We start from the raw sequence: 17,195 nt of genomic DNA on the forward strand, positions 1-17,195 counted from the left end.
GCAGGATGAACATAGTCTGTTCCATAGAGAAGGACCCACGAATGAGAAGTGGATACTGTCCCATAGGGAGGTACCACTGGAGGGGCGTGGTTTCAGGCCTGTAATGACTCAAGAGTCTGGTTACTGTAAACTCACTCGGGTGCAACCTGATCCATCTTTATTCCAACCCAAGAGTGCCAGCTTGACAAAGACACCCAGCTTATATACAGGTGACCAAGTACACATGCCACATGCGTACAGCCCGATGACCTCCAACCGCGGTGGCCTCTGGTGTCTGGTGACTCCCAAGCATTAATACATAACAACATCCCCCTTTTAAAATCTTAACAACAGTTTTTACAAATTAAGACGGTCTGAGGCTTTCCTCTCACGAGTTGATCGTCTCAGTTCAACTTTGACTCTGGGCGAGCGTTCTGAGTCCGTTGAGACTGAGGGCTGAGTAGCCGATCTGATGGGAGTGGTCATGACCACATCAGAGACTGAAGGTTCAGAGTCAGTAATGTCAGCAGAGTTCTCTGATGAGTGAACAAAGGTTGGTTGGTCACTGACTGCATCTTCCTCACTCGGTTCCAGTTCATCCGTGTGCCGCAGTTTAACCTGGTCAAGGTGTTTCCTGCATGTTTGCCCATTCTTGAGCACGACAATAAGCACTCTTGTTACCCACCTTGGCTGTAACAGTGCCGGCGATCCACTTTGGACCTTGACCATAGTTCAGTACATAAACCAGATCGTTGCCCGAGATGTCATGTGACACGGCAACACGATCATGACACCATTGCTGACTTTGACGTCTGTTTTCAACACGATCATTCAAATCAGGATGAACAAGAGAAAGCCTGGTCTTGAGATTTCTCTTCATCAGTAGTTCAGCAGGAGGAACCCCAGTAAGTGTATGAGGTCTTGACCTGTAACTGAGCAATATACATGACAACCGTCTCTGCAGTGAGCCCTGAGTTCCACGTTTCATAATTTGCTTGATTGTTTGAATGGCACGCTCTGCTTGACCATTAGAAGCAGGCTTGAATGGAGCTGATCTCACATGTCTGATGCCATTGAGTTTCATGAACTCCTGGAACTCAAGACTTGTGAAGCAAGATCCGTTGTTGCTCACAACAATGTCAGGCAAACCATGAGCAGCAAACATGATACGAAGGCTCTCAATGGTAGCTGTAGATGTGCTGTATGACATAATAATACACTCTATCCACTTAGAATATGCATCTACCATGACAAAAAACATCTTTCCTAGGAACGGGCCGGCAAAATCAATGTGGATCCTCGACCATAGTTTGGATGGTCACGACCAAAGACTCAACGGAGATTCCGCTGGTACTTTACTTAGCTGCATGCAAGTATTGCACTGATGCATGCATGATTCCAGAGTCAATTCCAGGCCACCATACATGAGACCTAGCAATGGACTTCATCACGACGATACAAGGATGAGTGCTATGAAGTTCACGTACAAATTTTTCTCTACCTTTCTTAGGCACGATTACACGATTACCCCACAGTAAACAGTCTGTGAATAGACAGCCGATCCGGTTTATGTACTGAACTATGGTCAAGGTCCAAAGTGGATCGCTGGCACTGTTACGGCTGTTGTAAGGTTTGGTCTCCTTACGCATCTCCATCTCCATAGGTATGGCAGACCAATCACCACTGAGTACACACCGTTTCACAACCGATAAAATAGGGTCATGGCTGGTCCAGATCGCAACTTGTTGAGCAGTGACAGGGGTTCCTTCACTCTCAAAAGCATCCATTACTAACAGTAGATCTGCAGGTTGAGGCGTCTCCATCTCAGTTGTGGGTAAGGGCAGACGACTCAGTGCATCGGCACAATTCTCAGTACCAGGTCTATGACAGATGATGTAATCATAGGCAGACAGTGTTAGTGCCCACCTTTGAATACAGGACGATGCATTGGTATTAATACCTTTGTTTTCCGCAAACAATCAAATGAGCGGCTTGTGATCCGTTTCTAGTTCAAAACGAAGACCAAGCAGGTACTGGTGCATTTTTTTTACCCCATACACACAGGCCAAAGCTTCTTTCTCTACCATACTGTAAGCTCTTTTCGCTTTAGACAGACTTCTCGAAGCATACGCCACAAGTTGTAGCTTGCCTGATTCATTTGCTTGTTGGAGTACGCAGCCAACCCCATATGATGAAGCATCACAGGCCAATACAAGACACTTACATGAATCATAATGAACAAGCAACTTGTTTGAACATAGCAGATTCTTGGCTTTCTCAAAGGCTGTATCTTGAGATGCTCCCCAGATCCAGTTGTCGCCTTTTCTTAGTAACACATGCAGTGGCTCTAGTAAAGTGCTCAATCTGGGTAAGAAATTACCAAAGTAGTTGAGTAGCCCAAGGAACGAATGCAGCTCCATCACATTCTGAGGCCTGGGTGCATTTTTGATGGCCTCGGTTTTCAAATCAGTGGGCCTGATGCCATCAGCAGTAATCTACCTCCCGAGGAATTCGACTTCAGGTGCATGAATACATACTTCGAGCGTTTCAGCCTGAGTCCTACTTTGTCCAGACACTGTAGGACTTCTTCAAGATTGTTCAGATGTTCAGCAGTGTCGCGACCTGTGACCAGAATGTCATCTTGAAGCACAACAATTCTAGGAACGGACTTCAGTAAACTCTCCTATTCCTCTGAAATATGGCTGCAGCCGAACGAATCCCAAAAGGACACCTGTTGTAAACAAACAGTCGCTTATGGGTGTTGATGCAGGTGAGTTTTTTCGAAGTGTCGACAAGCTCCTGTATCATATCGGCCGACGTCAGATCCAGTTTCGTGAACGACTTTCCACCAGCTAGCATGGTGAACAGGTCATCAGTCCTCAGTAATGGATACTGATCCTGTTTCGAAAATCGGTTAATCGAAACTTGTAGTCTCCTCAAATCCTGACAGTGCCATCACTCTTCAACACAGGAACAATGGGACTATCCCACTCGTTAAACTCGACCAGTGATATGATCCCTTCACGCTGGAGTCTGACAAGCTCAATTTCAACCTTCTCCCTCATCATGTACGGAACAGACTGAGCTTTGTGGTAGACAGGCCTTACTTTGGAGTCCAGGTGAATCTGCACCTTGGCTCTTGTAAAATTGCCAAGCCCGGTTCAAACAAAGAAGTAAACTTTTTCAATACTTGAACACACGAAGTATCATCCACCGAGGACAACATCTTGCCATCATTCCAGTTCAGCTTGATTTTCTCAAGCCAATTCCTGCCAAACAGCATTGGACCATTACCTGGGATGATCCACAATGATAGCTCGTGAACCACACCATCATATGACACCTCGATTGCTGCACTGCCGAGCACCGGTGTGAGTTCCATTGTGTAAGTATGCAACCTGCCATTGACTAGACTCAGCTTCGGTTTCACAGCCTTAGTGTCCCACAGCTTGTCGAATGTCCTTTGGCTCATTATCGACTGGATCGCACCCGTGTCCAGCTCCATTGATACAGGCATGTCATTCAGCTTCACATTAACGACTGTCGGCTGGCTCTTGCTCAGGAACGAATACAGCCCATTCAGCTTCCTCCTCGGGTTGCGAATCCAGGCTATCACTGAACTGGTCCTCATCAACCACGTGGTGAGCTGCACCACGCTTGCTCCATTGTGGACACATCCTGTGAAGATGCCCCACTTTCGAACATCCATTGCATGAGTATTGTCTAAACTGACACTGATGAGGCCGATGATTGCCCCCACAATGTCAACAGAGTGAAATCTGGTTCGAACCAGTTGGCGGGCTCTGATCAGCAGCAGGTTTCACGTAAGCAGCTCTGCCCGAAGACGGCGCCATCTTGTTTACAGTACTTGCCCTGGAACTCCGACTCGTCGATGATATCTGCCTCAAATTCTCATCTCCTGGGCAGTCGCGATGGCCTTTTTCAAATCCAGCATCTCTGCAGTCAACAGCTTCCTCATGCAGCATGTCTTCCAGCATGTTCCCGAACTTACACGGCTCAGCAAGACATCGCAGGTCGGCAACAAATCACGACACGTCCTGGCCCTCAGCACGAACATGCATGTAGAAATGGTAGCGTTATATGATGATCCCCTCTTTTGGCTTCAGATGGTTACCCACCAACGTACACAATTCCTCGTACCCTTTTTTTCACCAGACATACAGGCGAGAGAAGATTCTTCATGAGGCAGCGAATTTTCAGACCACGAACGGTGAGGAGAACTGCCCTGCGCTTAACTGCCTAGGCCTCAGCCTCCATGCCATTGGCCACAAAATACTGATCCAGGCGGTCGAAAAATCCACCCAATCCTCATCCTCCACGAATCTCTCCAGGATTCCAACCGTGCCCATTGTGCATGCGAAGGTTCTTAAATTACCTCGTCGCCAATTGTAATGACTCAAGAGTCTGGTTACTGTAAACTCACTCAGGTGCAACATAGAAACATAGAAAATAGGTGCAGAAGTAGGCCTGAACCATCTTTATTCCAGCCCAAGAGCGCCAGCTTGACAAAGACACACAGCTTATATACTGGTGACCAAGCACACATGCCATATGTGTACAGCCCGATGACCTCCGACCGCGGCGCCTTCTGGTGTCTGGTGACCCCCAAGCATTAATACATAACAAGGCCCATATGTAAATAGCCACTGATGAGAGTCAAAGCATGTTAGAGATGTCAGATGTTACTTGAGTATCTTGGATAACTTTCCCTGAATCAGTTAAGTTACTGCAAAATACAACACAAATGGAAGCAGCTGATGGTTGAGAAGGTGGTTCAGGAGGATCCAGAAAGTGATGATATGAACATACAATAATGTCGGCCAGGAAAAGACCGCCTGGTCCATTTTTTAGCCTCTCCAACACAGTTTTGATATCTTATGTATAATGATACAAACACTCCCCATCCCGCCCAGAGCCATGGAAATTCCTGGCAGAGGAGAAAAAAACAGATTCAAAAACCCCAGGCCAAATAGGGACCAAAAATCTGAAAAATTCCTCTCTGACCCCGAGGTGATCGAACCTAGTCCAAGAGATCACATTGACGCGAACTTGTATTATAAGACACCTACCTCTTGTGTGAAGTGATCTCCGCCCCAGCCAGAAATCGGTCCCACTCGGAGTATAGCGCAGCGCATTATTCTCCTCATGCGCTGGGAGACTGGTCCACAGGTCTACTATTCTCTGGGACAAGAACCTCCCAACATCTAACCTAGTTCTGCCTTCTGTAACTCTTAATCGTGACCGTGGTCCTCCCTAACCTATCCAGTTGAAATAATTTGTTCATGTTAACACAATCTAGCCTGTTCATTATTTTATAAACCTTGATCAAATCGCCCCAGAGTCTACCCCTCTCTAAAATATAGAGACCCTGCTCCTTGAGTCTATCTGGGTAGCTAAGGTGTTTTAAACTGGGAACAAATCTTATGGCCCTCCTCTGCACCCTTTCCACAGGGTCAGTATTCACTACAACACAAAACATACCATATTGTAAAGACCTTGGTTAGGCCTCACTTAGAACACTGTGTGAGAAGACCAACACTGGACACAGTATTCTAAGTGAGGCCTAACCAAGGTCTTTACAATATAGTATGTTTTGTGTTGTAATGAATTTTCCTGTGTAGCCATTTTGCTTTATCAAGTAGCCATTTTGCTTTAGATATAACTTCACGGCATTGATCATGAACCTTTAGAGAGTCATTGAAAGTTAACATACAGGTACAGCAAACAATTAAGAAAGCAAATGGAACGCTGGCCTTTATTACAAGAGGATTTGAGTATAAGAGTAAAGACATCTTACTGCAATTATATCGGTCCCTGGTGAGACCGCACCTGGAGTATTGTGTACACTTTTGGTCTCCTTATCTAAGGAAGGATATACTTGCTATAGGGGGAGTGCAATGAAGGTTCACCAGACTGAGTCTTGGGATGGGGGACTTGTCCTATGAGGAGAGATTGAGTAGACTAGGCCTAAACTCTCTAGAGTTTAGAAGAATGAGAGATGATCTCATTGAAACATAAAACATTCTTACAGGGCTTGACAGGGTAGATGCAAGGAGGATGTTTCGTCTGGCTGGAGAATTTAGAACCAGGGGTCACAGTCTCAGAATAAGGAGTTGGCCATTTAGGACGGACCTCTTCACTCAGAGGGTGGTGAATCTTTGGAATTCTCTACCCCAGAGGGCTGTGGAGGCTCAGTTTTTGAGTATTTTCAAGACAGAGATCGATAGATTTTTGAATATTAAAGGAATCAAGGGATATGGGGATAGTGCAGGAAATTGGAGTTGAGGTAGAAGATCAGCCATGATCTTATTGAATGGTGGAGCAGGCTCGAGGGGCTAAATGGCTGACTCCTGCTGCTAATTCTTATGTTCTTATGATACATTGAAACACCCGAATCTTTTATGTCAATAAACTGGCTTTAATTCTGATCCTTGTAGGATGTGAGCTGTGAGGGGGATGCTAAGAGGCTGCAGGGTGACGTGGACAGGTTAGGTGAGTGGGCAAATGCATGGCAGATGCAGTATAATGTGGATAAATGTGAGATTATCCACTTTGGGGGCAAAATCGCGAAGACAGAATATTATCTGAATGGTGGCAGATTAGGAAAAGGGGAGGTGCAACGAGACCTGGGTGTCATGGTTCATCAGTCATTCATGCAGGTACAGCAGGCGGTGAAAAAGGCAAATTGTATGTTGGCCTTCAGAGCTAGGGAATTTGAGTATAGGAGCAGGGTGGTCTTACTGCAGTTGTAAAGGGCCTTGGTGAGGCCTCACCTGGAATACTGTGTTCAATTTTGGTCTCCTAATCTGAGGAAGGACATTCTTGCTATTGAGGGAGTGCAGCGAAGGTTCACCAGACTGATTCCTGGGACGGCTGGACTGACATATGAGGAGAGACTGGATCAACTGGGCCTTTATACATTGGAGTTTAGAAGGATGAGAGGGGTTCTCATAGAAACATACAAAATTCTGACGGGACGGGACAGGTTAGATGCGGGTAGGTTGTTCCCGATGTTGGGGAAGTCCAGAACCAGGGGACACAGTCTTAGGATAAGGGGTAGGCCATTTAGGACTGAGATGAGGAGAAACTTCTTCACTCAGAAAGTTGTTAAGCTGTGGAATTCCTTGCCGCAGAGAGTTGTTGATGCCAGTTCATTGGCTATATTCAAGAGGGAGTTAGATATGACCCTTACAGCTAAAGGGATCAAGGGGTATGGCGAGAAAGCAGGAAAGGGGTAGTGAGGGAATGATCAGCCATGATCTTATCGTCTGGTGGTGCAGGCTCGAAGGGTCGAATGGCCTACTCTTGCACCTATTTTCTATGTTTTCTATGTAAGTATATTCAGCATTTGATCTGCCCATGTGGATAACACTACATGATTCTAAGTTAAACATTATTTGCCAAACGCAGGCCCATTCCCCCAACACAGTACAATCTGCTTGTAGTCATTGAGCATTCTCTACAGTAACTTGGTATCATCTACAAACTTGCAAATCAGTCCTCCAGCACCTACATATAGGTCATTAATGGAGATAATAAAGAGAAATACCCCAGGTAGTAAAGAGTGATACTTGCCCTCCTTTATGCTTCTGAGACATGGACTATGTACAGCAGCATCTCAAAGCACTGGAGAAGTACCACCAACGCTGTCTCTGCAAAATCCTGAAAATCCATTGGCAGGATAGGCGCACCAACGTCAGCATTCTCTCTCAGGCCAACATCCCCAGCATCGAGGCATTGACCGCGCTCGATCAGCTCTGGTGGACGGGCCACATTGTCCGCATGTCCGACACTAGACTCCCAAAACAAGCACTCTACTCCGAGCTACGTCACGGCAGGCGAGTCCCAGAAGGGCAGAGAAAACACTTCAAGGACATCCTCAAAGCCTCCTTGAAAAAATGTAACATCCCCACCGACTCTTGGGGATCCCTGGCCCAAGACTGCTCACAGTGGAGGAGGAGCATCCGGGAAGGCGCCGAACACTTTGAGTCTCTTCGCCGGGAGCACGCGGAAGCCAAGTACAAACAGCGGAAGGAGCGTACGACAAATCAAGCACCCCACCCACCCGTCCCTCCAACCACTGTCTGCCCCACCTGTGACAGAGACTGTAGATCCCACATTGGTCTCATCAGTCACTTTAGAACTCATTTTAGTGTGGAAGCAAGTCATCCTCGACTTCGGGGGACAGCCAAAGAATAAGAAGAAGAAAGCAAAGGTCCTAACAGCGATCCCTGTGGGACACCATTGGGAACCGGTCTCTGAGCTGATCCAAATCCATTGATAGCAATCTTCTGCCTACAGGCATTCAGACAAGTCCTTAATTCTCCACAGTAGATTATCGCCAATCCCACAGGATTCTATTGTGTAGAGTCATCTCTTGTGAGGTACTTTATCAACATTTTCTGAAAGCCCTGATAGACAATATCTACTGGGCTACCCTCATCAACCAACTGAGTAATTGCTTCAGAAAATTCAATCAAATTAGTAAGTCTTGAATGTCCTGATGAGGCCTTCTCTGTCCAGGTGGCCATATAGGGTATTCTTGATACCTTCAAGCATTTTACCTATTATGGAAGTCAAACTAATGGGCCTAAAGTTACCTGGCTCCACTTTGTCTGTCTCTTTAAAAAATAGAGTTACATTAGAATCCTTCCAGTCAGAGGGAACAGCTCCAGACATGAGCGATCTCTATTAAAGATACGGCCAAGCATCTGTCCCATTGCTTTAAGGATTTTTGGGTGTATGTTGTTGGGTTTATACAAGATATTGCCCTGATGTAGAGGTATGATAGGATATGGTCATATGTCCTTTATCTCTAACGTAAGTTTGTGGACTAGGAAACACTGAAACGTTTGGTTAATTCTCTTTATTCAATCATGTCAAAAAGATAATAAAACACAACCCCTTACATGCAATGCAGACTGCACGTGAGATATGTCCCCACCCCTTTACACGCGCCCCTTATACACCCACCCATTATACACTCCTTATACACCCGCCCCTTATACACCCCGCCCCGCCCGTTATACATTACGCCCCTTATACACCCGCCCCTTATACACCCCGCCCCGCCCATTATACATTCCGCCCCTTATACACCCGTCCCTTATACACCCCGCCCCGCACGTTATACATTCCGCCCCTTATACACCCACCCATTATACACCCCTTATCCACCCCACAGTGACCCGTTATACCTCCCGCCTGATTTTCCACTCCATTGAACCAGCTGTATAACAAGCGGCTGATTTGCTGCTGCCTGTTTTACGCCTCCACCAAGATTGAATGTCCGTTCACCCTCCCTGGGTGGTTGACGTCTCACTGGTTGGAAAGGGACTGAGGCGGCAGGCTGAGGATGAACTTTGCTGAGTTACTTGGTGGTTTTGGCCTCATTAGCTCGCTATGAAACGGAGGAAACATTTGACGAGTACGAGCAGGTGGTGCAAACAGTTGATACAAGATGGGCCGATACTCCGACACTGGGGGTCTCGGCTCTGCGGGTGGTCACTGGTCAACGTGCAGCATCAAAGGTCTGCAGATGAGGTCTCAGGCGCACAGGTAGGCCGTACAGATCCAGCATCTCTCATTGATGTGTTGCAGTATAAACTCTGTACTATGAGAATAGTGGTTCCATCACACGTGTAGACAGACTCTCAGCAGCCAGAGTGAGGGCTCACCCTCCCGCAAGGGGTATGTGACTTGAAGCACCAGAACAGAGAGGTGGCACTCTGGTCAGCAGTTTACCAACAGTCCCTTCTGGACAACCTGAAGCCCCTTACAACCAGCAGGCCCTTGCAATTGGTGTAAGGCAGGCACGGCTGCCTGGGTCAGTCACTCATCGAGCTAAGTGAATTGCTGAACTACAAATGGGTGTAGGACAGATTCCTGACCTGCCTCCTTATCTTCTCCTTCCAGAAGGACATCATGTAGGAGGAATAGAGTTGAAATATCACACTGCTCTACTTTATGTACAGTGACACATAATGTTAAATATACAATATAATCTCCACTCTTACCTTCAATAAAGACACAACATATCATCACATTAAACTTTACAGCCAGTGATTCATTTTGAAATTAATAGTTTCCACCGAAACAGCACTACTGAGGACTGGTCGTTCAAGTCAAGAGCAGCCAATGCAACGTGCAATTATGGGTCAAGGACAGGACTCAGTCAGAGCCTGGTGACCCAACACGGCCTCTGAATTCCTGCTGAGCTGCTGCTAGCTTTTCATTCTCATCCTGTTCCTCCTCCTCCTCCTGTGCCGTGGCTTGTTGCTCTTACTCTGCCATGAACGTGCACGTTCCCCTGCAACAGCTATGTTGTGCAGCATGCAGTTCATCACAATCATCTGGGACACATTTAAAATGTCTGTCGTTATTTGCTCTTTGTTCAGTGACATGGGAGGAGCTCTATCCTGTCTGGAGTCAGCATGGCTCAAATTACACTTTGCAAAGTCACTGAGAACTTGGGCTGGGTGATTCGAATTACACATTCCAGAGAAATTGTTGGATATGTCTTATCCTCCAAGGAATGAGATCATGTGATCACAGAGACCCAATCAGAGCATTTTTCTGGTGCAAATAACTATGTCCATAAAATATGAGGTCAATGGTACTCCCTAGAAAGCATACAGTCACACGTGTAATTCATCAGCATTAGGAGAGGTGAGATTAGCTTCACTTGGCATCAAATATTAATCTAGCTCTTCTTTTGAAGGTATTAATCAACACAGCTCCAGCTGCTTCTGGTAGGAGGTTTAGTCCACTTGCTAACCAGAGGCCACAGATTTAAGATAATTGTCAAAAGAACCAGGGGGCGATGAGGAGAAATTATTTTATGCAGTGAGTTGTTATGATCTAAAATGTCTTGCCTGAAAGAATAGTTAAAGTAGATTCAATAGTAACTTTCAAAAGGGAATTGTATGTATACTTGAAAAAAAATGCAGGGCTCCATATAGTGAGAGAGGAAGTATTAAGGGGTTTAGCAGCTTTGAAAGGAGATAAGTCCCCAGGCCCGGATGAAATGCATCCCAGGCTGTTGAGCAAAGTAAAAGAGGAAATAGCAGAGTCCTTGACCATCATTTTCCAGTCCTCTTTGGATCTGGGCATGGTGCTGGAGGATTGGAGGACTGCTAATGTAGTACCCTTGTTTAAGAAGGGAGAAAGGGATAGGCTGAGTAATTACAGGCCTGTCAGCCTAACCTCAGTGGTGGGAAAATTATTGGAAAAAGTCCTGAAAGCCAGGATAAATCTGCATTTGGAAAGGCAAGGATTAATTAGGGACAGTCAGCACGGATTTGTTAAGGGAAGATCGTGTTTGACCTGATTGAATTTTTTGAGGAGGTAACCAAGAGGGTCGATGAGGGTAGTGCGTGCGATGTAGTATATATGGACTTTAGCAAGGCTTTTGATAAGGTCCCACATGGTAGATTGGTCATGAAGGTTAAAGCCCATGGGATCCAGGGCACAGTGACAAGTTGGATCCAAAATTGGCTTGGAGGTAGGAAATAAAGGGTAATGATTGATGGATGCTTTTGTGACTGGAAGGATGTTTCCAGTGGGGTTGCGCAGGGCTCAGTACTGGGACCCTTGCTTTTTGTGGTAGATATCAATGATTTAGATTTGAACAAAGGGAGTATGATTAAGAAGTTTGCAGACGACACTAAAATTAGCTATGTGGTTGATAATGAAGAAGAAAGTCATGGGCTGCAGGAGGATATCAATCTACTGGTCAGGTGGGCAGAGCAGTGGCAAATGGAATTTAATTCAGAGAAGTGTGAGGTGATGCACTTTGGGAGGGTTAATAAGGAAAGGATATACACATTAAGTGGTAGGCCACTTAATAGTGCAGATGAACAAAGGGACTTTGGAGTGCTCATCCACAGAACTCTTTTTGTGAGAAAATTAAAACATTAGATCATTAAATCGTGTCCCCCCGATCTGGGGGGCGCACCAAACATTTCCAAGGCCCTTTTTTTGGTCTTTTTTTTTGTTGTATTTTTTGTGTTTTTGTTGTTTTTTTTTAAAGTTTTTTTTTGGGCACTGAAATCATTTTTTTTTCTCTAAGTGCCCCCTATAAAAGGGGAGGGGGACACTAAAAAACACCGGCAATGAAAACAAAATTAAACTTTAAAATATAAAATCAAATTAAAATTTGGTTGTCGGGGTGTCGATGCACTCCAGTCCCTCCGGTGCCCACCTCTCGCGGAACGCCGCGAGCGTACCGGTGGACACCGTGTGCTCCATCTCCAAGGACACCCTGGCGCAGATGTACACGCGGAAGAGAGGCAGGCAGTCAGGTTGAACGACCCCCTCGACCGCCCGCTGCCTGGACCGGCTGATGGCACCCTTGGCCGTGCCCAGGAGCAGTCCTACGAGGAGGCCCTCGGAACTACCTGCTCCCCTCCGCACAGGGTGCCCAAAGATCAGGAGTGTGGGACTGAAGTGCAGCCAGAATTTCAGGAGCAGCCCCTTTAAATAATAAAACAGGGGCTGCAACCTCGCGCATTCCATAAAAACATGGAACACGGACTCTTCCAGACCGCAGAAATTGCAGGCGGCCTGGGAGCCCGTGAACCGGCTTAAAAATTTATTGCACGGGACTGCTCCGTGCACCACCCTCCAGGCCAAGTCCCCGATAAATATTAGGAGGACTCCCGCGTAGAGTGCCCTCCATTGGGGACCCCCGCCTCCTCCGGACGGCAAGATGGTACGCCATGGCGTGTCCGGACGGCAGGCGAGGATGGCAAAGTTGAGAGTTTGCAGGAGCAGCCCGTACAGGAAACCCCTCCGCGCAGAACTGAAAGGCACGGAGGGGATTTCCTCGAGGCGGCTCAAGTTGTGAGGCGCCGGCTCCCGAGGGAGGTTCCGGGGTTTGGCGCCGATGAGGAATTCCGTCCGGACGGGGGTCAGTTCGGACGGGATCTCCCCACGTGCTTGAGCCTCCTCGATGCACCTAACGGAGTCAGGGCCCAGAGCTGTTTTTAGTGACTCGATGGCATCGGCCGCGTGGCGGATGTTGGCTGAATTTAAGCGCCGCGCCAGCGTGTCTAGCGCCATCCAGCCCGCTCCTCCGCCATCGAGCAGGTCCCTAACCCTGGTCACCTCACCAGCCACAGCCCTCTCGTCCGACTGCCACCTAAAACCTTGGTCGTGGAGGTACGGATTCCCGAGCAGCGGCTCCTGCAGGACAGCCGCCACTCCAGCCGGTGGAGAGCTGCGCTTGGTGGAGACTTTGTTCCAGACCCTGGTGAGTTCCTTGTAAAAGACAGGCAGCTCCTGGAAGGCGGTCCTGACGCCCCCCCAAGCTCACAAACAGGAGCTGCATGTCGTAGTTGAGGCCGTGCTGCTGGCAGAAGAAATACGTCGCCAGAGCACGCCACCTAGGAGGGGGCTCGACGTAAAGGTATCTCTGCAGGGTCTGAAGACGGAAAGTCGTGAGCTGGGTGCTGACGCACACCAACGACTGACCGCCCTCCCCAAGCGGGAGACTCAAGACCGCGGCAGAGACCCAGTGCTTCCTGTTGTTCCAGAAGAAGTCCACCAGCTTCTTCTGTATCTTGGTGACAAACGCAGGGGGAGGGGTCAAAGTGACCAGCCGGTACCACAACATGGCGGCCACCAGCTGGTTTATGACTAGCGCTCGACCCCTGTAGGACAGCACTCGGAGCAGTCCTATCCAGCGCCCTAGGCGAGCGGCGACCTTGGCCTCCAGCTCTTGCCAGTTCGCCGGCCAGGCTTCCTCGTCGGGGCTAAGGTAGACTCCCAGATAGAGGAGATGGGTCGTGCTCCAGGCAAAAGGCCTGAGCTCCTCCGGCAGGGAGTCCACCCGCCACTGACCCACCAGGAGTCCGGAACATTTCTCCCAGTTGATCCTGGCAGAGGATGCGGCCGAGTAAATCTCCTGGCACTCACGCATCCTCCGCAGGTCAGCGGGATCCTCTACCGCGAGGAGCACGTCATCGGCGTAAGCCGAGAGGATGACCTCCACGCCCAGCCCTTGCAGAGCCAGTCCCGTCAACCTCGTCCGCAGGAAGCGCAGGAAAGGCTCCACGCAGATGGCATATAACTGGCCGGACATGGGGCATCCCTGGCACACCCCTCTCCCAAAGTGAAAGGGCGCCGTCAAGGACCCGTTAACCTTTATCAGACACTCCGCGGCGGCGTAGAAAAGTCGGATCCGGGCGACGAAATGCGTCCCGAACCCGAAAGCGCGCAGAGTTCCGAACGGATAGTCGTGATCCACCCTGTTGAACGCCTTCTCTTGGTCGAGGGATAGGAAGGCGACCGACAGACCAGCCTCCTGGGAATGATGGATGAGGTCCTGGACCAGATAGATGTTATCGTGGATTGTCCGGCCCGGGACCATGTAGGACTGGTCGAGGTGGATCATGTTGTCCAGCACGGCGCCAAGGCGAGCAGACATCACCCTGGCGAAGATTTTGTAGTCCTTGCTGAGGAGGGAGACCGGGCGCCAGTTCTTAAGGAGGCGGAGATCGCCCTTCTTAGGCAGCAGGACGATGACTGCCCTACGCCAAGAGAGGGGCATCTCCCCGGTCGCCAGACTTCCCCTAGGACCTGTGCGTAGTCGCCCCCCAAGACATCCCAGAACGCCCTGTGGAACTCCACGGTCAGCCCGTCCAGCCCCGGGGCTTTTCCCCTCGAGAGCCGGGCAAGGGCGCCGGTCAGCTCTGCCAGGCTTAGCGGAGCTTCCAGATTTTCGCCGCCCTCCGGGCCGACCTTCGGCAGGTCCTCCCACAAGACTTTACGCGCTTCCTCGCTGGACGGCTCCGGAGAGAACAGAGCCCCATAATATTCACGGGCCCTGTTGTTGACGCCCTCCGGATCCGAGACGAGAGAGCCGTCGTCGGCCAGCAGCGTCAAGAGCTGCTTACGGACACGCTGTCTTTTTTCCAGCGCGTAGAAGAAGGGGGAGCCGCGGTCCAGATTCCGCAGGAACCGGATCCGCGACCTCACGAACGCGCCTCGTGACCCGACGAGCTGCAGGTCCTTCAGCGCGGCCTTCTTCGCTTCGTACACCGTCCGCAGGGCCGGGTCCTCGACGACTTGACCGAGACGGGACTCCAGATCGAGCACCTCTTTTTCTAGGCGCCCGACCCTGGCCGCCCGCCTCTTGGTCGACCCCCTCGCGTACTCTTGACAGAAGACACGGACGTGAGCCTTGCCAGGAGGGGCAGCCCCCCTGCTTCCTTCTCCAGTCGGCCCAGAAACAACGGAACGAGTCCTGGAACCGCACGTCCTCCAGCAGCTGGTTGTTAAAATGCCAGTACGCGGACCCCGTCCTCGCGCGGAGCGAAGCGAGCTCCGCCCACACCAGGTGGTGGTCCGAACACGGCACCGGCTGCATGGAGGCCGCCGGGACGCAGGAAACGTACGCCCGAGACATGTAAAGGCGGTCGACTCTGGACCATCCTACTCCAGGCCTCACCCAAGTAAAGGCGCTGGAGTCAGGATGGAGATTTCGCCAGACGTCCACCAAGTCGAAGGACCCGACCATGTCTCTCAACTTCTCCATCGCCGTCATGCTCTGCGGGGCACCGGAGCGGTCCCTCGCCTCGAGTGTGCAGTTAAAATCCCCCCCGAGGACAATGCAGTCGCCGACGTCGACGGAGCCAAGAAGAGCGGACACTTCTTCGAAGAAGCGCGTTTGCTGCGAGCCGGGCTGAGGGGCGTACACGTTCACGAGATGGAGCGGCACGTCCCACAGGCGAACTGTGACATGCAGCAAGCGGCCTGGCATGGGCTCCTCGACCCCCAAGATCTCCGGCTGAAAATGCGGGGCCAACAAGATGGCCACCCCACAAGAAGTGGTAGTGAGATGGCTCATGCGGACCTCTCCTTGCCATTCCAGGAGCCACGTGGCTTCGTCTCCAAGAACGGTGTGGGTTTCTTGCAGGAAGCACACCGCATATTTTCCCTCCCGCAGGAGCGAAAAATTGTTAAATCTACGGTGTGCCTCTCTGCCGCCGTTGATGTTGAGGCTGGCTATGGTTATCTTCATGACAAAAGCATAGTGCAACCTATTGTGGGGGGTGGAGTGGAGTCGTTTGTTGACCTCCACTCCTTCAGCAGCCCAGCGAGGAACTTTTTGAGCCGGCGCAGCTCAAGGCCTTGCGCCTTTGATAAGGGCCCGCCCACGGCCATGGTTTTAGCGGCGACGCGGACGGAAGCGATGAGTAGCCCCGGCTCGGACCATCTTTCCCGGGCCAGATGGGTTCGGTTGCGGCGACCCTGGCTCTGGACCAAAAAATCCCGGAGTTCCTCGACGGGAATGAGGGGCGACTCAGCGGCGGGCACGAGGAGATCCACCGCCTCACTGGCGATGGACTCGAGATCTTCTCCCTCATCCCCCACCGAGTCCCCATCCCCCTCCGGGAGGTCGCCGCTAGCAGCCGGCCCGTCGACCGCACGAGGTACGGCAAACGGCCCGGCCGCTCCATCCGGCCCTGGCTCTGCCCCGATCCCACCCCCAGGATTGTCGACAGAGGAGTCCCCACTGGGCTCTTTTAAAAGCGGTGCTGGGTCAGGAAGTGAAGGGGTTCCTCCTCCGCCCCAGGAACCGGGGAACACGGAGAGACCTGGCCAAAGTAATGTTCCAGGTCCTCCAAGTACCCCAGCTCCAAAGTAGGGGGCGAGGGTTGGTGTTCTTCTCCCTCCCCGCCGCCACCCACCGGCCCAGCGTGTACAGATTCATTAAAATTGTTAATACTGTGTATTTCTGCCGAGTCGAGCAAGTCCCAGGGGATGTTGGATATTGGCTGGGCGGGCTCAGGTTCGGCCTTTTCGGCCCCGCCCGCCTCAGTCCCCAGGACGCTCGACCCGGCGGCAACGCATTCCTCCGCTGGCCCCACGCCCCCCACGACAGGCAGATCCTCCACGCCATCCCCGGGAGGCAGAGGCTGGGCAGCCTCGACTGTCTCACCCTCCCCAGGGACAGATTCCTCCCATCTACGGCGCAGTTTGGGGTCGCTGGCGGGGGACGCGGGACATGCGGCGGGCACCGACTCCTCCGCAGAGGGATGTTGTTCCCCCTCCGCCTCATTGGAGCGGCACCTCCTTTTGTTCCTGGGGGTGCGCGGAGGCAGGGAGACCTCCATGTCTGCCGAGGCCTCCCGCTCCGCCCCCCCCCCCTTTTTCTTATCTTGCCCGCGCCCGAGCCCCTCTGCGGTATT

The 17,195-nt window shown here is 50.6% G+C and overlaps 1 protein-coding gene across 1 annotated transcript in view; it reads left to right on the forward strand.

Moving 5' to 3' along the window:
• Positions 1-17,195, forward strand: part of LOC139228166 (transmembrane channel-like protein 3) — a 96,380-nt gene that overhangs the window by 48,954 nt on the left and 30,231 nt on the right. The window lies entirely within an intron of this gene.

Source organism: Pristiophorus japonicus, chromosome 17 (assembly GCF_044704955.1).
Source record: "Pristiophorus japonicus isolate sPriJap1 chromosome 17, sPriJap1.hap1, whole genome shotgun sequence".
NCBI lineage: Eukaryota > Metazoa > Chordata > Chondrichthyes > Pristiophoridae > Pristiophorus > Pristiophorus japonicus.